The sequence below is a fragment of the Nycticebus coucang genome, chromosome 6 (assembly GCF_027406575.1).
Source record: "Nycticebus coucang isolate mNycCou1 chromosome 6, mNycCou1.pri, whole genome shotgun sequence".
Classification (NCBI taxonomy): domain Eukaryota; kingdom Metazoa; phylum Chordata; class Mammalia; order Primates; family Lorisidae; genus Nycticebus; species Nycticebus coucang.
Genome location: NC_069785.1, coordinates 87,031,570 through 87,055,270, shown reverse-complemented (window position 1 = coordinate 87,055,270; position 23,701 = coordinate 87,031,570). Strand labels below are relative to the sequence as shown.

The window sequence follows — 23,701 nt, the reverse complement described above, 5'->3', positions numbered from 1 at the left end:
TGTAGGAGTTAAAGAACATGGAGGGAACAAGAAATCCTGACAAGTGTTACTCTTCTGACTGAACCATAGAGTAACAAAGAACTGTGATAAAATATAATAGATTTAAAGCAGGGAAGAATTTTGGATTTCACTTGTTGAGTTTGAGGTGTTTTTGGAACACCCATATGTCAACAGGAACTGGATTAAACCAAATAGACTGGGGAGATGAATATTAGGGAGACATTCATGTGAAGGGATGTAATTTTATATTGACCTTAAGGGAAAATGAGAGAATGTATCAGTGAGAATAATACAGGGCTGACACTGGTCTGCTGGGAAACATTATTTAATGGGCAGGAAGACTGAAATAAAAACAAATAACAGAAAAATCCCAAGATGCAGAGGAAGAGAACCAAGAGAATTGCAATGTTCCAATAGTCAAGTGAATGGAGACCACCAAGGAATAAGTGAGCAACACCAGTAAATATGCAGAAAGGTGCAATAAAAAAAAAGAATTAGAAAATATCCTTTAGATTTGAACATTCTAAAGTGTTTCTAAATGCCTGTCACCAGAAGTGGTTTTGAAGTCTGAATTTTTTTTAAGTTATGGAATATTTGCATTTATATAAGATATCTTGGGGATGGGACATACGTCTAAACACAAAGTTGATTTGTGTTGCTTATACACAGATATGACATGTAATTTTATATTTTTAAAAATTTTTGCATGAAACAAAGTTTGTATTAATACTTATGTGGGAAATTCTTCGCTTGTGGTGTCAGTAGTGCTCATGATTGCATTATTGTACACAGCTGTGATTTAATAAAAAAAATTAAATAAAAGTTTCAGATTTTGGAGCATTTAGGATTTGGGATTTTCAGATTAGGGATGCCAACCTATATGACATTCTAGAGAAACTAGGGCCCTAGACCTGAAAGGACCTATATTTGCCTTATTCATCATTGTTCTGTATTATTATCATTTAAGCACAGGGTATTTGCTGAAATAATGAATAAATGGCATCAATTCTCCAATGGCTTAAAATTGGCTTTTATACTCACTGCCTGACAAATTAAAGTGAAAATGAACACTCTTCAGGCAGGTGATAAAGGTCAGAAGGCAATACCTGGCTTCTCTGTTCAGCAGCAGGAAGCTCCTTTTGCAGCAGGTCAATAACTTTATCACTGCCCAGCAAGAGTTCTTCATATTTTTCAAACTTCCTCTTCATCAATTTCTGAGATAAAAATATTTTACACATAATGAGTTAACAGATGAGCACTATTTAATGATTACCTTTCAAAATGTCATGTAGATATTTACACTTAAATTTCTTGATGTTGAAGATGACACATTAAAGAGCGGGACAGCAGCATGCCAAGCAACCCATATTAGAAAATATCCTTTAGATTTGACCATTTTAAAGTGTTTCTAAATGCCTGTAACCAGAGTGTTTTTGAATTCTGATTTTTTTTTTTTTTTGGATTTTGGAATATTTGCATTCATATGGGGTATCTTGGGGATGGGACCCAAGTCTAAACACAAAATTGATTGAATTTACAAAATGTCTTCTCCATGCAAGATGGTGAAGATGGTGGACTAGAGGCAACTTCTTTGCAGCTGTTTGAGGTGACATTGGAGAGAAAGGACTCCAGGCACATCTGGCTTGTGGTCCCTGCCCAGAAATATCTCTTCAGGGGTACAAGGAGGCAGAGGGAGATTTCAGTACCCCTCGATGAGGTTTGAAGCAGTGGAGAAGTAGCACAAGGGTGAGTATTTTCATGCTGGCAGAGGCTAGCTGGTGCAGTGTGTGGAAAAATGTTAGTGGATTTTCTGAAAATAATATTTTTAGTTTAAAACTGACTTCATTGATTTGAAGTTTTGGATTAGATTTTTATTTATTATTTATTTATTAAATGATAGATGTGTACATTCATGCATTTATGTGGTTCAGTGTACTGATTTGATATACAATGTGAAATGCTACAATAAACTGATTAACACATCTGTCACAATTTTATTCTTTTCTTAATAGAATTGGAATTACCATTGAATCATGCACATTAGGTGAGGTCCTGGCAAATACCCTTCCTCCTCCTGCCTCCCCCAATCCCTCCTCTCTCTCTCTCTCCTCTTCCCTTCTACTTTCTGGACTATAGTTATGTTTTGCCATTTGTATGAATGTGTAGGTGCTAATATATTGATTTAATAGTAGTACTGAGTACATTGGGTATTTTTTTCCCATTCATGAGATACTCTGCTAAGAAGAATATGTTCCAGGTCCATCCAGGCAAACATATAAGATGTGAAGTTACCATCTTTTTATGGCTGGATAGTATTCCATGGTATACATATACCACCATTTGTTAATCCATTCATGTGTTCATGGGCACTGAGGCTGTTTCAATGTCTTGGAAATTATGAATTGGGCTGCAATGAATATTCTGGTGCAAATGTCTTTGTTGGAAAATGATTTTTGGTCATCTGGGTGTATAACTGGTTGAGGAATTGCAGGATCAAAGGGTAGGTTTACTTTTAGTTCCTTGACTATTCTCCAAACTTCTTTCCAAGAAGGTCGTATTAGCTTGCATTCCCACCAGCAGTGTAGAAGTGTTCCCTTCTCCCCACATCAATCCCAGCATCTGTAGTTTTGGGATTTTGTGATGTGGGCTAATCTTACCGGAGTTAGATGATATCTCAAAGTGATTTTTATTTGTATTTCTCTGATGATTAAAGATGATGAACATTTTTCATGTGTTTATAGGCCATGCACCTGTCTTCTTCAGAGAAGTTTCTGTTCAAGTCTCTTGCCCACATAGAAACGGGGCTATTTGTTCTTTTCTTATTGATTAGGTTGAGTTTTGTGGATTGAAGTTATCAGACCTTTGTTGGAAGCATAACCTGCAAAAGTCTTCTCCCATACTGTAGGTATTCCATTTGCTTTACTTACTGCGCTCTTCACTGTGCAAAAGCTTCTTAGTTTGATCAGATCCCAGTAATGTATCTTTGGTATTGCTTCAATTGGCCACGGGATCCTCCTCATAAAGTAACCCTATTATTTTTACAGTAGTACCGAAGAAGATGAAATACCTGAGAATTTATCTAACAAAGGACGTGAAAAATCCCTATACAGAAAATTATAAAACACTGAGAAAACACATAGCCAAAGATGGTAACGAATGGAAAAAACATAGCATGCTCATGGCTAAGAAGAGTCAACATTGTTAAAATGTCCATACTACCCAAAGCAATCTACAGATTTAATGCAATCCCTATTAAAAAACCATTGTCATACTTTAAAGAGCTTGAAAAAAGTAGCGGTTCATTTTATATGGAATCAGAATAAAACCTTGACTAGCCAATATATCACTCAGAAATAAAAACAAACCAGGAGGTATCACGATACCAGACTTCAGGTTATACTATAAATCTATAGTGATTTAACAGCATGGTACTGGTACAAAAACAGAGAGGTAGATTTATGTAACAGGATAGAGAATCAAGAGATGAACCCAGCTATTAATTGTCATTTGATCTTTATAAGCCTATCAAAATCATTCAGTGCGGGAAAGACTCCCTATTTAACAAATGTTGCTGGGTGAACTGGATGGCAACCTGTAGAAGACTGAAACTGGACCCCCACCTTTCACCATTAACCAAAATTGATTCTCGCTGGATAAAACATTTACACTTAAGACATGAAACTATATAAATACTAGAAGAGAGTACAGGGAAAACACTTGGATTAGATTTTTAATGCAATTTTAAAATCAGAAAACTAAAGAGAAACCAATTTCTCACTTTTGTACACATCACCCAACTAACCTCAGCTCCTGAGTACAATCTACCTGATTAGTGGAGTATAAGGGAAGTTAAAGGAAAGAAAAGATGACCATGGTCATTCAATGCTGGCTTATGTCTGTGATGCCACCACTCTGGGATGCTGAGGCAAGTGCATTGCTTGAGCTCAGGAGTTCAAGACCAGCCTAAGAAAGAGGGACACTCCTCTATTCAAAATGGAGAAACTACCTGGGCATAATGCCTGTAGTCTCAGCTACCTGGGGAGCAGAGGCAGGATAATCATGGAAGCCCAAGAGTTTGAGGTTGCTGTGAACTAGGCTAATGTCATGGAACTCTACCCAGAGAACAGAGTGAGACTGCCTCAACAACAACATATAAAGGGTTAAGAAGAACATCACAAAAAAGCCAATAAGGAGCACACTCTGACCAAGTGAAGAGCAGTGGGTAAAGGTAAATGAGTGGCTGTGACGATTTAACTAATCCAAATGATGGTCATTCTACTGACTTGTAGCAACTAACTGCTGCATTTTTGTTTCCACATCTGCCCGGGTTATTAAGAGAAACAGATCATCTTCATGAAGATGAACTTGTGTTTCAAAGCCAGCATCTTTAAAGCTCTAGGAACACCTGCTGCATGGAACTCAAAATACATATCAGAGACACTATACAAGTTACACTCTTCAAATATTGCACAAACAAAACTCACAGACTAATTTCTAAAGATAGACTCTGAGAATTGATAGACAGTAGCTTTTTCTAAATGACATTTTGTCAAGGAAACTGCTTTAGAGAGATAGGCCTCACAGCAACTTTCCAATCTAATAGCAAGCCTATTTTTAAATTCAGAAGTCAGCCTAAACATAAATTTTGATTAAAAAATATTTTTTCTGGCAAGGCATGAGAGCTAATGACTGAAAACCTAGCACTTTGGAGGCCAAGATGTGAGGATGGCTTGAGGCCAGTTCAAGAACAGCCTGAAGTACACAATATGACCCTGTCCCTACAATATTCATATTAGTAAATTAATCTGGATGTGGTAGCATGTGCCTGTAATTTCAGCTACTTGAAAGGCTGAGGCAAGAGTATCACTTAAGCCCAGGAGTTAGAGGTTACAGTGAGGTATGATGATACCACTAAACTCTAGCCTGGGAAATAGAGCAAGATATGTCTCCAAAAGGTGTATGTGTGTGTATATATATATATATATATTTCTAGTAACCATGATATATATTACCGTGTGTGTGTGTGTGTATATATATATATACTAACCATGATATATGTTACTAACCATGAGAGCTAATGACTGCACTCATGGGCATTAGCTAGTGTGTGTGTGTATATATATATATATATACTAACCATGATATATGTTACTAGAAAGAGTGAAAGTACAATTTTAAAAAGTTCTTAAAAGTTTAATATAGTAAACATACAAAGTAAAGTAAGATTTCTGTTAAATCCCAGAAACATCTTTCACTATCACATTCAAGCTCAAAACTTTCAATGAACTTTTCGTATCCTATAAGAGAAAATTCAAATTAATGTATCTTTTACTCAAGAAGCTCTAAAACTGGAAATCGAGTTTGAGAATCAAAGAATGATTCTCTCAGAGAATTGGAAGTGCTTCCAAACCCACACCACCTCCCCAAACAGAGTTTTTCACCTGTCATTCTTACATGCTTTTAGATCATGCTATTTTAACTGGATCTTAACAGAATGAAATGAAAAGAAATTGACTGATGAAAAGCCGATTAGTATTAATGCTGCCATGAGTTTTTAAGTTGTGTGTGTGTGTGCGTGTGTGCGTGTGCACTGATTTATTTCCTTAAGATGGATGGTTGAACTTGCTACCCAGATCTTAGCTTGTCTATTTTTCAGTGGTACTTCAACTATTGCTAATTACTCATTTTCTGATGCCTTGAATTGAACTGGACTCCTCTTTCTGAGAGTTGAAAAAAGTCTTCAAATAGTTGATTATCTGAATTCTGACCTCGTCATTATGAATTTGGAATCTTGTGTTTCAAGTGTGTAAACATTGCAGTCTTTCATTAATCAAACATATCTACTGTAATTTCCTGTAAGTGTCCCATATTGTTTTCCTTTCCTGAGACTTTGCATATGTCACATGACTGAAAATACCTTTCCTAGCTAGAATGTTATCTACTCATCATGGTTTTGCCTCCATCCCATCTTTCCATGTAAGCTTCCTTGACTGTGACATTCACAATAACCTCTTTTACCTCTTAAAATACTTTGTATTGCTGCTTGCTTTGACACTTATTAACAATGGCTCACTAGCCGGGCGTTGTGGCGGGCGCCTGTAGTCCCAGCTGCTCGGGAGGCTGAGGCAGGAGAATCACTTAAGCCCAGGAGTTGGAGGTTACTGTGAGCTATGTGAGGCCACGGCACTCTACCGAGGGCCATAAAGTGAGACTCTGTCTCTACAAAAAAACAAACAAACAAAAAAAAAACAATGGCTCACATCGGGATGGTTCTGTTAACATATCTATATATCCTGGTTTTTCCATATTTTAAGCATCTAATTTGTAAAAACCAAATTTTCTATTTCTCCATCCCATACTGTACATAGTCCTTGTGCAGAAAAAGGACATAGTGAAAGCTAGCAGGTAACATTAAGGACTTCAGGATACAATTTTAACTATACACACAGCAGTATGCCATCCTAACACAGAAGGAACCACTAATACTACAAGTAACTAATAAAGTAAACTCCTGATGAGTAAGAATAGCTCTGTGCTAAAGTACTTCAGAAAAAAATCTTTCATGATTCAAAAACATACACAAAACAAAAATATGTAGGTGGGCGGGGTGTTCAATCATTGCTGGACCTGCTGAACTAAGAAATACCCACCAATTAGGCTATAGTAAATTCATCAAGATAAACATCACTTTTGGAGGTTTTCTGGTGTTCCCTAATGACACAATTACCTACCACACATCTGCTGATTTCTTTTACTACACACCCTTCTCATGACTACTGTAATCCTCTAGCTATGTTTATCTACTAAGACTAAAATTTGACTTACTGAATTACTGATTAGTAACCATGTACTAATCCACTGGACTTCATGGTTCTTTATACTAATTTTACAGGATATTCTCCACCCTTACCTGTGTATCTTGTTCTGCCTGTGTCTGGCTGAGCTGGGCTTGCAAAGCATTAATAAGGTCCTCCTTCTCCTGGAGTTGTCTCTTTAGCATCAAAAACTCTTTCTTCCTTCTCTGCAGAAGTTTTATTAAACTGAAGATATAAAATGAAAAACAGTATAATTAAGCAAAAAAATTAGCACTCTTAATTGTTTCACCTCCCTTTCTTGTTTGCCCTAAATACCTATCTTCCTTCCACTTTCTATATAATACAAAAGTGAATCACATGCACTGTGGTTTTCAAAAAGTAGTCATTAAAATTTTTTGGTCAAGGGAAAACAGAAGAAGTAGCAGAAACATTTCAATTTTTCTGAAACTTCACACAGGGACAGAACAACCAGATAATAAAAGCAAAAAAAAAATTGAAAACATTTATAATAAAATGAGGAGGATGGTCCTATAAACCCTAAAATATAATACAGTAAGAAAAAAACACCCAAATCCATCATATCTACATGGTCTTAAAATCTCTAGAAGAAAAAGGAGGCAGGGATAGTGGCACCTGATTTCCGTGAGAACAGGAAAACCCCCAAATAGCCAATGTAATTGTTGGAATGCACAGTTGGCTGATTTGAGAAGGGCAGCAGAACTTTGTCATTCTCTAATTCTGGCTGCATGCAAGACGTCCACTTTAGGAAGGACACAAAGAGCTAAAGCAATCTAGCCCCTTCGAATTCTCAAAACTGACCCATCAGGGCTCCCATGCTAAGAGGAAAATTAAGCAAGATAACAATAAAAAAGAAGAAAGGGAATATCTATGTGCATGCTATAGTGTTAAATAGCCACAGGTGGATATAGAGGGTTTGAAATATGTGTAGTGGAATATCAAAATTAATTTTTTATATTATTTAATTTTAATTAATTTAAAATTAAGAACAACATATTATTTTTCCGTTAAATACACCTTTGTTTTGGAATGATTATTTTTCACTTTATCTGCTGCATCATGTAAGATACTGTTCAGGAGTTGTGCAAGTAACAAGTGTACATGAGTTGGTATCAGTGGGTTGAGTCTCTTCAAATGATTTTTTTCTACACTCTTATTTAAATTGTGATGTGTTCACTGGGATACATAATGCAGACAGTATTATTAACAGTTGATACAAATATTAATCATAATTGATAATTAAACTGAAATATAAACATTTATTCTTTTAGTTACAATTTATTTTTCCACTTCAAAAATAAGTGTGATGTAAGCATTCAGAATTGTATATACAATCAGCACATTGATTGCATTAATGTACGCAGCTATGATTTAATAAATAACAAAAATCAGCACATTGTATCCCATAAATGTATTCATGTACACAGTTATGATATAATAAAAAAATGTTAAGAGGAAAAAAACAAAAATAATTACAGATGCATTTTTAAGTTTAAAATAAAGGCGTATTACTGATATCTAATTCACTCTCTTTTATTTCTCCGTAGTATTCTATTGTTTAAATATTCCTCTGTTGACAGTCATGTAAAATGTATTTTGTCTTTGGTTATTATAAGTAAACCTATTAATATGGAACAGCGCTGCCTGGTAGAGACAAAAGTAAAGGGCAAGAGAAGTCGGAGAATCTCAAAAATCCGCTCTCATGTATTAAAAAGCAACTCAAAACTTAAACAATAGAAGAAGGAAGTCTGATAAGAAAAGACTTCCTTTCTGTTTCACAATAAAACTTCTTTAAAAGAAAAGAAAAGAACCTTTCCTGAGTCCACTTTCCTCCTAAAAGTTTAGAAGAAAAAGTTTGTACCAAAGTAAGGAACAGAAATAGATCAAGGTCGAATCTTATATAAAGTTACTAAGTTACTATAAAAACCCAAAGCAGGATGTTAACACTCTCAGCCCTTATCCTGTGATGCCCTGCACTTCCTGGGGATACTACAGATCCCCACCAGCAAGATGACTCTCGCCTAATGGCCTCTTGACCCTGGACTTAGTCTCCATAACTGTAAACAATAAATTTCTTTTTTTAATGAAATACTAGTTTTAGGTATTCTGTTATAAACAATGGAAAACACACTAATACAGAAAATAGGCAGTGAGAAGTGAGTTGTTGCTGGTAATAAATATCTAAAAATGTGGAAGTGCTTAGGTATTGGGTAATAGACAGAGGCTGGAAGAATTTAGAGGAGCCGGCTAGAAAGATCCTAGATTCTGGTGATGCTGAGAAGACAAGAGTTTGGCACTCCCTACAGATTAGCTAAGTGATCATGACCAGAACGCCGATAGAAATGTCGCAGTGAAAGTCATTCTGGTGGAACAGAGGAAAAAGGTGTTGGAAACTGGAGTTGAAGCCATCCTTGCTGTAAGCTGGAAATGAACTTGGATAAACCATGCTTGAGGACTCTGTGGAAGGCTGAATTTGAGAGAGATGAACCAGAGTATCTGGTAGAAGAAGTGTCTAAGCAGCAAAGTGCTGAGGATGCTGAATGAGTACTTCCAAGTACTTACAGTGATGTACTGGAGAAAAGGAAAATGAGAAAATATTGGAAAATTTGCAACTGGTGGAAAACGATAGAACAGTTTCAGTAGAGGAATCGAAGACTATGCAGTCACCGTTTGCTAAGGAGATTAGCATGGCTAAAAGACAGCCAGATGCTAATAGTCAGGGCAACAACAAAGGCCTTGAAGGCATTTCAGAAACTTTCAGGCTGCCCTCCCATGATATGCCCTAAGAATGAGGAGGACAGAATGGTTTCTGGGATATAGCCTAAGGACAACACTACCCTGCACCATCTCAGGATGCTGCTTCCCATCAGTGCCTGGTACAGCAGTGATGAAAGTGGCCACAGATGTATGCATACAACAATTCCAGAAGGTATGAGTTACAAAACCCTCGGCAGAGAAAGAGAAGGATGGAGGGAGTGGGGGGACAAGGGGTGTGGTATACATTTTGGGGGCAGGACACAATTATAAGAGGGTCTTTATCTAACAAATGCAACCTATGTAACCTGGTTCTGTGTACCCTCAATGAATCACCAATGATAAAAATAAATAAATAAATGAATGAATAAATAAAAATCCTTTGCGGAGTCTATGGTTCATGTGGTGCTAATTCTGCAGAGTTGTAGAAAGCAAGAGGTGTGAAGGCTAGAAAATTCTCAAAATGTGACCTAGAAAGCAGGATGGCCAGGACAGATTAGTCTCACAGAAAGAACAATTATGGAGAATACCCACAAAAGTCATGCTGAGTGAAAGTGTGGGATTGGAACTGCCTTGATAAGGTGCCCCTAATCAAGGAAATGCCTAATGTAGCTGTGAGTACAAAGCCACTAGGGTAATGCCTGGGGTATAGGCTGCCACCAAGACTTCACAACCACAGACTTATCAGTATGCAAGGCTGGCCTGGGAGAGCTGCGTAGACAGGGCAGAACAAAGCTACAGGAACAGGACTGCCCAAGGCCTTAGTGACCCAATCCCCACACAGTGTGCAGAGGATGCTGGACATAGAGTCAAAGGAGATAATTCTGGGCTCTCAAGACCCAATGTCTCCTCTCTTATGTATCAGACTTGCTGTGGCCTCTCACCCCTTTCCTCTTTCCTATTTCTCTCTTTTAAATATGAACGTGCACCCTATGCATGGCCCTCATTGTAACTTGGAAGGACATAACTTATGTGGATTATATAGGCTTACTTTGTACTTTCCAGTCAATGCTGGGCTGACCTAATACTTTGGGACTACAAGAATGAAAAGAGTACATTTGTACATGAGAAGGACAGGGGTTTTAGAGGACCAGGGATGGAATGCTGTGGTTTGCATGCACCCTCCAAAACTCTTCTGCAAACTTAATACGCAATGTGGCAACACCAGGGGCTGGGGGAGGGGTTTTAACACGGGACTGGATTGAAAATCTCTGCCCTCAGGAATGGATTAATTCATTCATGCTTAATGGAGGAATGAGTTAAAGGGTAGCATAGGAGGGGACCCGGTGGCCCTACAAGAAGAGGAAAAGAGACTTGAGCCAGAAAATAAGCACAGTCACACCCCTCACTCTGTGATGCCCTCACCACTTTGGAGAACCACAGAGAGCCCCCACCAACAAAAAGAAACCCACCAGGTGACTCTCTCCCCCAACCTTGACCATAGAGTTCTCACCATCCACAAGCGACAAATTCATTTTCTTTACAATTTAAAGAAAAAGACTAAGGAGCTTACATGTAATAAGTGCATCCCAGAAGGATATTAACAAAGTAAAAACTGTAATGATTACAAAAGAATTTTTTAATATCTGAAAAATTATGGAACATGAGAAGGAAACATGCATCAGAAGTTTAAAACTCAGAAATGCAGTGACAGAGCTCATAAAAATTTGCTATAAAAATATTTTTAGACAAGAAGATGAAGAATGAAAATGAAAGTCAACAGAAATTAGAATGAGTTAAGTGAAATAAAACCAAAAGAGGAGATTTTAAATGAAACTCTGATAAAAAGAAGATAGAAAAGAACCTAGAGAAAGTGATAAACTACTGAAGATAATCAAAGACCAAATATATGAATGATAGAAGTACCCAAAGAAGTAAACCAAAACAAGGGAACATATCAAATACTATACACTATCTCCTTCAAGAAAACTCTTCTGACATAATAAAATATGAAATCATAAATTGGAGGCCTACCTATAAATTTCAATCAAAAATTACAAACACCAATGTATCTGGTAAAAATAAAAATTACTAGAGAAAATGGAAGAAGAAAGAGTACTAGTGGGGAATCAGTGCCCATTTCTCAGTGGTTAAGGCTCCATCCACATACACCAGGGAAGGGGTTCGAACCCTGACCAGGCCTGCTAAAACAACAACAACAACAGCAACCAAAAAATAGCCGAGAGTTGTGTTGGGCACCTGTAGTCCCAGCTACTTGGGAGGCTGAGGCAAGAGAATCACTTAAGCCCAAGAGTTTGAAGTTGCTGTGAGCTGTGTGACACCATGGCACTCTACTGAGGGTGACGTAGTGATGCTCTGTCTCAAATAAATACATAAATAAATAAATATAATACTAGTGGGTTAAAGGGTAATGCAGAGTAAAATTAAGAAAACAAAAGGATCTCTTAGCTGGGTACCGTGGCTCGTGACTGTAATTCTAGCACTCTAGGAGGCTGAAAGAGGTGGAGGATTTCCTGACTTCAGGATTTCAGGACATACCTTAGCTCTAAAAAAATAGCCAGATATTATGGCAGGCACCTATAGTCCAACATACTAGGGAGGCTGAGGCAAGAGAATCAATTAGCCCAAGAGTTTGAGGATGCTGTGAGCCATGATGCCATGCATTCAACCCCAAGGCAACTGACACTCTGTCTCAAAATAAAAAAAAAAAAAATGTGTGTGTGTATACACATACACATATACATATATCTTCACCCTGCATAAGATGCATACATACATATATACATATACATATATCTTATGCAGGGTGAATTCTTGGTTAACTCTCTAACTATAATGTGCACATGTGAATTGCCTGCCCCTATATTTCAAACTCTCTACAAGATCAAAATCTCCAGTTCTCTAAATAGATGGCAGAATATGCCTATTTGGAGTTTAACCACAGATGAAAGATGATGAAAATGAGTAGTGAGAAAATGCTTTGTTCTTCAAAAGGCAATACTTTCCTCATTTCTATTCGTGTCCACAACCTTAAACTGTTTTCTTGGTAGAAATCATCAACCTAGAGAGCTGCCCCTACAGGGAGTCCAAGGTAATCTAGTTCATTCACACAGGAACCCATGAAACTTTAATTGGCCATTATATGGCCACAGAGAACATAGAATATTCTGTATAAGGTAATTGAAGTGAAGAATTTCAGAGCAGGAATAAATCTTAGAGATCATCTAATCTTCAAACTAATGATTGAAATTCCTCCCAAAGATATATATATCTCTTCCCTAAATGTCTCCTGTCAGTACTTCTTTCCCCTTGTTAAGGTTTTTTTTTTTTTTTTCTTAATGTCTGAGTTACAATTAGACACTTCAAGTCCATCTTTTCTGTAGCTTTTTCTTCTTGTGTTCAGCCTATACTCCAGCTGAACTAAAAGCTCACTATGAAAAGACCGCATGTAGTACTATATTCTTTTACCATTTAAAATGTTTGTGATTAATGGAGATATTCTTTACCATTCTGCTATATTGGGAAGCCTTTTTGATAGAAACAACATAAATTCTACCCAGTCACCATACCGAGGGAGTTGCTCCCCTGAGTGAAATTATGTAGGAACGACAGTCCTGCTCTGTGTCTTCAAATCTTCTATGTGTTTATTTAATTCAGTTACTTTGACTTTTGCATGGAGGTATAGTTTTTTTTATTTTTTTATTAGAAGCTTTTTATGCTTAACATATAAATGTTTACTCATCACTTACCTAGGATATAACAATAGTTATGTTCAGTAGACATCATGTTATAGTATTAGGGAAATAGGGACCAGAATCTTTAATAATCTAACTGAAGAAAAATATCTAAGTGAATGGTGCATCTTTCCTTTACCAAATGCTCTGCAAGGACAAAAAAAATACCTATATTGTTACTATAATTGTTACAATACTATATTATTACAGTACCTGTAACACCTGATCCTTCTGCTTCAGTTCAACATCTTTCTGTCTGATGATATCTTTTAGCTTCACCATCAACGGCTCTGCACATGCCAAATGTTCCAGAACATCCTCTTGTTTTCTATTCTTAAATTCCATGCCAGATTCCTGGGCAGAGTCCTATTTTTTAGGTGAAAAGAGGCCAATACACCAGGGGAAAAGTATTAGCTTCCAAAAGGAGTTTCTTTATTCCAACTGCATTCTTACTTTTTGCTCAGCTTATATCCATGTTAACTTAAGAATCTTTTGAACTTTGATCCCATAATATTAATAATCATAGATACTAAATTGTATTAAAAATTTTGTAACTGTTAAGTGTTTTACAAACATTATTATCTCACTTAAAGTATGATCCTAATATTACCAAGGAGAAAATTAAAGAGAAGCATACATCACAAACTATTAAAAAAAAAAAGAGGTCTCAGTTAAGAGAGTAGTTGAAAGCCAAGAGTCTCATACAGAGATTTGTCTCAGGGGAAGAACCATCTCAGAGAGATACTCCCCACCCCCATGAGAGCCAGGCTGAGTGGAAGTGTGAGGTTGGAACTGCCACAGAGAGGCTCCATTAGGGTGATATAGGGTTATACACTCAGGGCTGGGCTGGGACCTCCATTTTCTAGGCCTCAGCGAGCTCAGAAATCAGTCTCATCACAGACCCCCACCTCTACCTGCAAATAGGTCACCTCTCAAGCAACCTCATGCATTAAAGCAGCCTGAAAAGATCTGAGTGTTTCCTCCTTGACTAGGGAACAAACACCCTAACTCATGGCCTGAGCCAAAAATTGCAAGGGCCATATTCCTGAGCTAAGTTTAAGATCATTTTCTACCCACAGACCTCTAGCTAACTGTGTCATCCTCCCTCAAAACCACCAGCCTGCAGGATAGGAAAAGCAGCTTTGAAAGCCTTACGCTGAAGATCCAGGGGCTTCACACTTAGATTCCTCCCCTCCACTGTTGGAGGTTCTGTTCCCCCTCTTCTGGCTTATCAATCTTTCAATCTTTCCCTGTCAAGAAACTATCTGTCACTTATTTACATGGACTGTGCTTTCATTCTTCAAACCCTGAGACCAAGAACTCAGCATACACAGACATTTCAGCAGTACATTTGGAAAACTCATCTGGGATTCGGGATTTGAGTTCTTCTATGGTAAGCAATGAAACCACTGCCACACTCTGTCTCATGAGTCCTCTTGCTAGAGACTGAAAAATCATGCTCCTGTCTGCTATTACATATGAATAGCCTTTTCTGCCTAACTTGAAGTCACAGATGATATGCGTCTGGGACAGAAGCATTTGATCCCTCTTGGCTTCTTCAAAGGTTGCAGTGCCTGCCAGGGACATAGCTCTCTCCCCAAAGAGAGCAGAGAGGAGGAGCACCAGAGAATGGGGAACACTGGAAGGCTCCAGAACCCATTCTGTGTCTGCTATCTTTCTCTGGTTGAGAGTCAAAGAGCAAACAGAAGCATTAGTCAGAGATCCTGTGTGACTCTGTGTGTGACTCCATGCCACGCTGGCAAGCCTTCTGGCAAAACTCCTCTGAATGCCACTCTCCCACGTCTTCTGCTATTGACCCATGTCTCCAGGGTCCTAAGCCTCTCTTGCTCCTCATCTCCATGGTCTATCTCCAGGATTTCTCCCCCACTGCCAGGTTGGTTTTCTAAGGTATTTTCCATGTGGTGTGAGCACTTGCTTTGCTTGCTAATGACTGCATGTCAGGAAGGGACTGCTTTGTGTGATGGTTAAGCATGTGCTGGCTTCCTCTGGTGTTTCTCAGCTGCTTTGAGTGTGTTTTAAAGGATTATCTTCATGGCCTTTCCTACCAAACTTGATTAATTCCAATTGTCTTTCCTATGTGTTTTCAGAAGAGGCTGAACTGAGTTATGAATAGAGAAATGTGAAGGACATGGGCATTTTACTCTCCCCTGAAAGGCTTCCCTGAGTGACCAGGAGTCCACATGGGAGAAGCCAGGGGTGACACCGTGAGGCCAGAGTGGCCTCATAGGAAATTAAAAATAGTTCATCTAGGAAACCCATGTGAAAGTTGATCACTCTGCATTTTGAGCACTCACAGAAGTTTTAGACTTCAGAGAGAAACTCAGGCACATAGTAAGAGGGAACCAGATTGATGGATGACACCCTGAGAATTTACCCCCACAAGTCACCACTCTGTGGTCCAAGCACATTCAAAATCAGATTCCAATTCAGCTCCATCTTCAAAAAATGGTAAAGAGGAAAACAAATGTAAAAGATGAGGAAAGGCAAAGAAAATAACCCTGGGCAGCCTATTTGGGTGCTCTGTTTTATTCACGTAAATGCAAAGGTTCAGAGGTGTGCTGGGTTTTCTAAGACTTCAGCTAGTTGTTACTCACTTGGTGGAAATGTTTTTACTAGGAAAAGATGTTTGACCTGCCACGATGCGGTTAAAGTGCCTACTCAAATCACTGCTGGAGTATTAAAATGTCTTTAAATGGCCAACTTGCCACTGTGATGTTAAAATATCTCCTATTAAAGATGTTTCTATCAACCCTGTGATTTTTTGGACAGAAAGAAACATGGAATATATGTTTCTTTAAACTCTGAAGACAAAAAAAAAAAAAAAGATAAAAGAAAGAAATGTGTGTCTATCAGTAACAAAGCCTTGTTCATAATGGAGCATTGGAAGCAACAGTTCAGGGAATGCTTCACTGGAATGCCTTCTCATCATCTATGATGGCTTTATCAATAGACCAAACAGAGAAGTTACTGGGAATTTGGCATAAAGACTCTATGGCAGTATAATGAGACCGGGGAAAAATGGATGAAAATCTCCTTCTCTGTAACTTGAATAGAGACTCAGATCCAATCAGGTTTAGATAAAGGTAACACCAGTAGACTCCTTGGGTCTGGCCAATCTGAAATTTCTCCCTGTGCCTTGTGGAACAAAGGAACCCAGTAAGTGAAAATCACCAGGTCAGTAAGCACGACTAAATTTGGGCAAGAGACCTACTGTGTGTGGCTGGGGGCGGGGGGCTTCCTCTCAGTGAACTCCTCCAGCACAATTAAAGAGTAATTCCTGAAGCCCACAAAGGGGAATGCCCCATGGTTGGAGCACCTGGGCCTTGCAACCTATGGGGGATCTCTAGTCCTCCATCTGGGTCAGATCTCTAGTTCTCAGTCTGGGTCAGAGCTCCAGCATGACTGTGTCTCTGGCCAGATATTTAGTTAGGCCCCCAGGGGCAGAACAAGGAGAAGAGAGAAAATGACCAGATGTGGATCTCTGGCTGCCAGTCAGCCATCTCCTTAAATACAGTCTGGGCCTTCCCTCATAGATGGAGAAAACCACTTCAAGTGTTGGGACCCCTCTAGGAGGCCAGGATGCAGTTTACAAGGACTGGAGCTTCTAAGAAAGTAATGCCTAATTTTCCTGTATACAAAAGTTCAGTGCTAACTCAATTCACCCAAGGCTACCAACAGCCACCCCAAGACATCCTGAGGTATCTTCCACTTTGACTTATTTTGCAGAAGAAAACATACCTCTTCCAGCTGAGATAATCTCTAGGAACTAGTCAGAAATTCCCAAGGGAGACACTGCTAACCACACCTCCCCCACCTTCTTTAGCACTTTAAGGCGAGAAAGAGAAAAAGCCTGAAAATAACCCAGTGCCACAGATTTCCCATAACCCTGCAGGCATGGTAATGTAAAATCTCCTCACATCTGTACCTTATTCTCTGTAGCTAAAGTGAAGCCAGTTGAAAGTAGTTTGGGAAACTACTCAGGTAATTCTGATCCTTAGTTAAATTCTTCACAGAGTTAAGACAGCTTTGACCTCTCTTGGGAAGGTACAATGTTGCTGACTAAAGATTGGTCTGACATGAAAGCGTAGAGGTGAAGAGAAAATTGTATTTTTCTCAAACATTTGCTGAAGGATGGACTCACAATTGGGGCAGATTAATGAAACATATGCTTGTGTCCATATGCCACACACCACGGAAGAATCATGAGCATGATTACCCAGTATCTCAATGATACATTTATACCTGCCTTTTAGGAGGGAGAGGGAGAATGTGAAGTACCGGTTGGTAGAGAGGGAAGGCAGAAGCAGCTAGACATCTGAATTAACCCAAGAGACAGGTAGGGTGTTTTAAATGGTTTGGGCCAGGTCTGCTAGCATTCAGACAGTGGAAAGGAAGTCACTTTCCCCTCTTTAATCATTTGGTTCAGTCAGTCAGGTTTTGTGTAGATAAGAAGGAATATCTTTTCCATATGCATTCTGATATGGAAGTGCTTTCAATTAAAAATATTCTTTGTACCAAGTAGTCATATTTGGGAGTAAAATTTTCTTAGCTCCTGCAAAAGGAAGGAAGCCTTCAGAATAAGTAGAAGTTGGAGTGACTTGCAACTCACAGCAATATGTCCCCTGAAAAAGACCAGGTAACCCACACAGAATCAGGCACTTTGGAAGACCCTTAAGGGGACTCTGAGAATTGTCCTCAGCTGCCTTCTATCACTGAGGAGCAGGACAAATATCTACTAGCTTTTCTTAAGTGACCTAGAAAGGCATAAAAATTTTATCTGACTCTAATCCTTATCTTATACATTGTTATTGTTATTAAATTTTAAGTCTTTTTAATTTTGTGAAGGCAAAAAAAAAGGAAACCTAATTAACACATGTATATGTAAAAGATAAAAATTAAAATTAAAAAAATAATAATAAAAATAAATTTACCTGACTCTTCAGAAGGCCAAATTATTTTATAGTGTAAATTCCTTACTCAAATGGCTCCAGACATTATGAGCAACTTGCAAAAATTTCTCTAGGCCCTGATCCTAATTTGAAAAACCTCAGAAAGGAAGCTACATTGGCCTTTCCTATTAAAGCAGGAAAAAAAAGAAAAAGTAGCAGTTCTAGTTGAATGGTGCACTCTATCAGGCAAGCCTCTTCTCCATGCAGGGGTAGCTACTAGAGAATAGTTTGTCTCCAGAGGTTAAGGCCTCAGGGAATCTGAACTCCCTTGGACTATCAGCTTGATTACTGCCTGAGATCCTCAAGTGCCTTGCCTATTGAAGGCCAGGAGATAAGCTTTCATGACTATTGAAAGCCAGGAGAAAAGCTACCCATGTTTCTCTTAAGTTCTGAGTTCTTGATCCCCAAGTCTGAAAGTATTAAGGGAATCTTTGGAAGACTGCTCACCACATTTTCTCTCAACTCTCACAATGAGGGAAATTGACAATTCCCTCATATCTTTCTAGTAATGCCCCCAAAGCCTTCTCTCCTCCCTTTATAGGAGATAGACTTGTTATACCAAGAACAGTAATTACTATGGATATGGGACAGGATCCTCTGCCTTCCTGGATTAAACACAGATGGCAACTCTAAACTACAGGCTACTGAAGGTCTGGTGAAAAGAACGACCATATGCTCAACCTGGTTGTATCATATGTAAAGATCTTGCTTTTTACCTCTCACAACAGTTAAAACAATCAGAACTTAAGACCTTGACTCATCACAGTTGAATTAGACCCTAAGAGAACCTGACACTTCCTATTTCACAACTGGGGGCAAAGAAATGGCTGCAAGACACATTATTTCTCTGCCTCTTGACACTTTTGTTTCTAACTTGGGGAAAGGGATAGAATGCCCTTTCAATGAGATAACAAAGTTTGGATTTACTTTGCTAAAAATGTTACCAATGTGTCTGATTTTTATCTTGCAGGAGGAACTCCTATAGATCCAGTGTGTACATCTTGTTTAATAAGAATCTTTACTCCATTAGAAGTGTTCAGAAACTTCACATTGTTCCATCACAACCAAAATAATCTCACCTATCAGGACTTGAATGGGTAAGAATCAGTGAGACAGACCAAAGAGAGAGGTGTGTTTTCTATCTGCCTTTAAACATTCACTTGGAGAAGAATGTGAAAAGTTCTCAGGATGCTCTGCCTCCTGTGTCAATTGAACTCACAGCTTGCCTGAACGTTGTAAGACAACTGGCATATCTTACACCAGTGTGCACACCATAGTTTTTAAGGGATGGTTATTGCTGTATGGGAAAAAGTTTTTTTCTCATGTTCCAGCTAATATCACTGGAGGACCCTGTTTTTGCCCACAGCACTGGAACTAAAAGATCCTGGAAGTCCCAAAATAGTAATTTCCCAGTAGATTTCCGGAGTGATATTCACCTATTCAGCCCAGATGAGTGTATTTCCACACCTTTATTTATAATATCAGCTATGGTAACTGAATTAAATAAAATGGGTCAACTATCTCTTGTCATATTAAAAGGATTGAATGACACATCATAAGCAATTAGCACCCTAATCATAGAATTTAGACGAGTCTGGGAGATCATCTTAGAAAAATCAAGCAGAGTACAAAATGGATAATTAAACAGCCTACTAAAATAGCTGTGGTGAAGATACATAAAACAAAGCAATATTAGGAAAGGGGTTGGTGCTAACAAACATCGGAGAAGAGACTTGTCAGACAAAACAAAACAAAAAAAGAAGAATTAAGATGAAAAATTATTTGAAAAAGCTTGAAACTGATTTGCAAAGTAATGTTATCAACTCAGAAAAAGTAATGTCCTCTGAACATTAGCCCTGACCCCAGAGAACCAAACAAAGAGCAACACTAAATCAATCAATCAATCAATCAATCAATCAATCTAACCCAGGTACTGGAAAGCTAACTAGTGATTCCAAGAGAAGTGCCTAGTTAATCATTAAAACCCAATTCCCAAGAACTAAGAAAATTAAGACTAAGAATACTAGTGGGTCACAGGGTAATGCAGAGCAAAATTAAGAAAATAAAAAGATCTTTTATGCAGGGTGAAATCTAGGCTCACTCTATAACTACAATGTGCACCCGTGAAATGCCTGCCTCCATATATCAAATTCTCTCCAAAACCAAAGTCTCCAGTTCTCTAAATAGATGGCTGAACATGACTATTTGGGCTTTAACCACAGAGAAAAGATCATGAAAATGAGTATGGGGACAATGCCCTGTTCCTCAAAAGGCAATACTTTCCTTGTTCCTCTATGTGTCCACAACCTTAAACTGTTTTACTGGCAGCAGTCGTCAACCTAGAGAGCCATCCCTACAGGAAGTCCAAGGAAATCTAGCTCATTCACACAGGAACCCATGAAACTTTAATTGGCCACTATGTGGCCATAAAGAACACGGAATATTCTGTATAAGGTAATTGAAGTGAAGAATTTCAGAGCAGGAGTAAATCGTAGAGATCATCAAATCTTCTAACCAATGATGAATCTCCTCCAAAAGATACATATCTCTCCTCTCTAAATGTCTCCTGTCAGTACTTATATCTTCATCTTAGTTTTTTTGTTTGTTTGTTTTGAATCTCTTAAAGTCCGGGTCAGAACGAGAAATTCCATTTCCATGTTTTCCTGTGTGCCACCTATAGTCAAACTAGACCACAAGCTTACTGTAAAAGGATAGCATTTATTGTTGTATTAATTTACAATCTCAAATCTTTGTGATTAATGGAAATCTGCTTTAGTAGTCTGCTATTTTGGGAGGCATTTGTAACACAGACAAGACACATTCTACCCAGTCACCATACCTGGGAGACGGGCTTCCCTGGTTTGTTCAATAAAGTTACTTTGGCCTTTGCATGCAGTCTTATGTTTTTCATTTTTTTAATCAGAAGCTTTTCTTTCTTCCTGAAATGGAAGTCAATATATAAATGTGTATCCATCACTCACCTGGCATATAAATATAGTTATGTTCAGTAGACATCATGTTATAGTTTGAGGGAAATATGGACCAGGTTCTCTACTAATCTAACTGAAGAGAAAAATCTAAGTAAGCAGTGTATCTATCCTTTACTAAATGTTCTCCAGGACAAAAACAGTAGTACCTGTAACACCTGATCCTTATGATGCAGGTGAATATTCTTCAGTCTAATAATATCTTTAAGATCCAGAACTAACTGACGTGTCAAAGACAGATGTTTCAGAATGTTCTCTTGTTTTCTAATCTTAAATTTCATGCCATATTTCTGAGAAGAGTCCTAGTTTTTCGATGAAAACATCCCAACACATCAAGGGAAAGGTATTAGAGTCCAACCAGGAGTTCCATTATTTGAAATTCAAACTTTGCTTTACCCAACTCAAATCCTTGTTAACTTAAGAATCTTTTGCACTCTGACCCAAGAATACCACTACTAATAATAATAATCACAGACAATATAATGTATTAAGTACATTTTTAAGCACTTTACAAATATTATCTCACTTCAAGTATTATCCTAATTTGACCAAAGAGGAACAAAACATTTTTTAAAAAGGGCTCAAAATTTTCAGTTCACAGTGTAGTGGAAAGTCAGGAGGCCCAGACAGAGATTTATCTCAGGGGAAGAAGCATCATAAAAACTCCAAGGAGAGCCATGCTGAGAGGAATTCTGGAGTTGGGAAAGCCACATGGTGTCCCCTTCAGGGTGGTACAGGGTCCCCTACTCTGGAGTGGACAGGGACCCCTATTTGATAGGGCTGAGTGTGCTCAGAAATCAGTTTCATCACAGACCCCCATCTCTACTCACAAGCAGACCATTTTCAAGCAAAGTCAGGTATAAAAACAGTCTCAAAGAATGTAGGTGTTTTTTTCTTAAGTAGGCAGCATGCACCCTAAATACTGGCCTGAGCCCAAAAGTGCAAGGGCTGAATTTCTCTTCTATGTTTAGGATCATTTTCTGGCCATAGACCTCTGGTTAATTTTGCCCTACTTCAACCAAATTCCCTGCGTGAAGGATAGAAAAAGCAGAATTTCAACTCCTAGACTGAAGACTTACGGGGCTTTCAACTTGGATCACCCACCCTCTGTTACTGAAGTTTCTGTTCTCCTTGCCTTATCACTTCTTCTATCAATGTTTTCCTGTCAGTGAAATTTATTCTGTCACTTACCCATGTTGTCTGTGGTTTCACTCTTTGATCCTCAAAACCAAACACTTGGCATAGATAGAAATTTCCACAGCATGAGCAATGCCAACTGGAGCTGTAACAGCAAAGCTACTGCCAAGAATCTCCACTAGGGTAATGCCCCGTGAAACCATGGTAGCAGGACTGCCCCCAAGACTCCACAAACACAGAGCTACCAGTGTGCAAGGCCAGCCTAGGAGAGCTGGCTGCACTGGGTCCAGCAAAGCCACAGGGACAGGACAGCCCATGGCTGTGGTCCACACAAATGTACAGAAGATCATGCACATAGAGACAAGGAAGACTATTCTGGACTCTTCAGACCCAGTCTTTTCTCATAGGTTTTAGACTTGCATGGGCCAGTCACCCGATACTCTTCTCTGTTGCTCCCTTTTGAATGGGAATATGTACCCTATGCTTGGTCCACCCTTGTATCTTGGAAGGACATAACTTGTTTGGAATTCACAGGCTCAGAGATAAGACTGTCTACTTCTTAGTGTTGGACCGACTTAAGACTTTGGGGCTATGAGCATGAAAAGAATGTATATGTGTGTGAGAACAGCAGGAGTTTCAGAGGGCCAGAGGTGGTGTGCTGTGGTTTGCATATACCCTCCGAAACTCATGTACAAAGTTAATACCTGATGTTTCAGTACTGGGGGTGGGAAAGGGATTTATGAGGGAACTAGATCATATGTCTCTGCCCTCAGGAATGCATTAATTCCTTCATAGATTCTCAGATGAATAAGTTTATCGGAACTATAGCCAGGGAGCTGGTGGCCCTAGGAAAAGAGGAAGACAGAACTGAGCCAGCACATTAGCATGGCCAGCCCCTACATCCTGTGATGCCCACAACACTTGGGAGCATCACAGAGAACACCCACCAATAAGAAGACCCTCACCAGGTGATTACTCCCTTGACCATGGAGTTCTCACCCTTCACAAGGGATAAAGTCTTTTTAAATAAATTATACAGTGATTTTTGATCTTCTGGATATATACCAAGCTATGTTAACCAGTTTGTTGTAAATATTTTAAGTTGTATATATAACCAGCACAGTGCACCCCATAAATGCATTCATATGCACAGCTATGATTTAATGTAAAAAAATATTTTTAACAAATTAAAAAAGACTGAGGTGCAGAAAAATATGCTTACATATCTTAAAAGAATCTGAGAATGATATTAGCAAAATAAAAATTGCAGTCATCACAAAAACAATTATTTACTATTTCAAAAATTATGGGAGATGAGAGAAAAA

At 38.5% G+C, this 23,701-nt stretch overlaps 1 long non-coding RNA gene across 2 annotated transcripts in view; it reads right to left on the bottom strand.

The window, feature by feature from the left end:
• LOC128588032 (uncharacterized) overlaps positions 1-22,464 on the bottom strand; it is a 48,703-nt gene extending 26,239 nt beyond the window's left edge. For both annotated transcript variants that reach the window (XR_008380679.1, XR_008380678.1), the window contains exons 1-5: positions 22,431-22,464; positions 21,092-21,191; positions 13,496-13,648; positions 6,911-7,040; positions 1,107-1,214 (exon numbers count right to left, since the gene is read on the bottom strand). This is a non-coding gene — a long non-coding RNA (uncharacterized LOC128588032). The remainder of the gene's footprint in view (positions 1-1,106; positions 1,215-6,910; positions 7,041-13,495; positions 13,649-21,091; positions 21,192-22,430) is intronic.
• Positions 22,465-23,701: the final 1,237 nt, after the last annotated feature.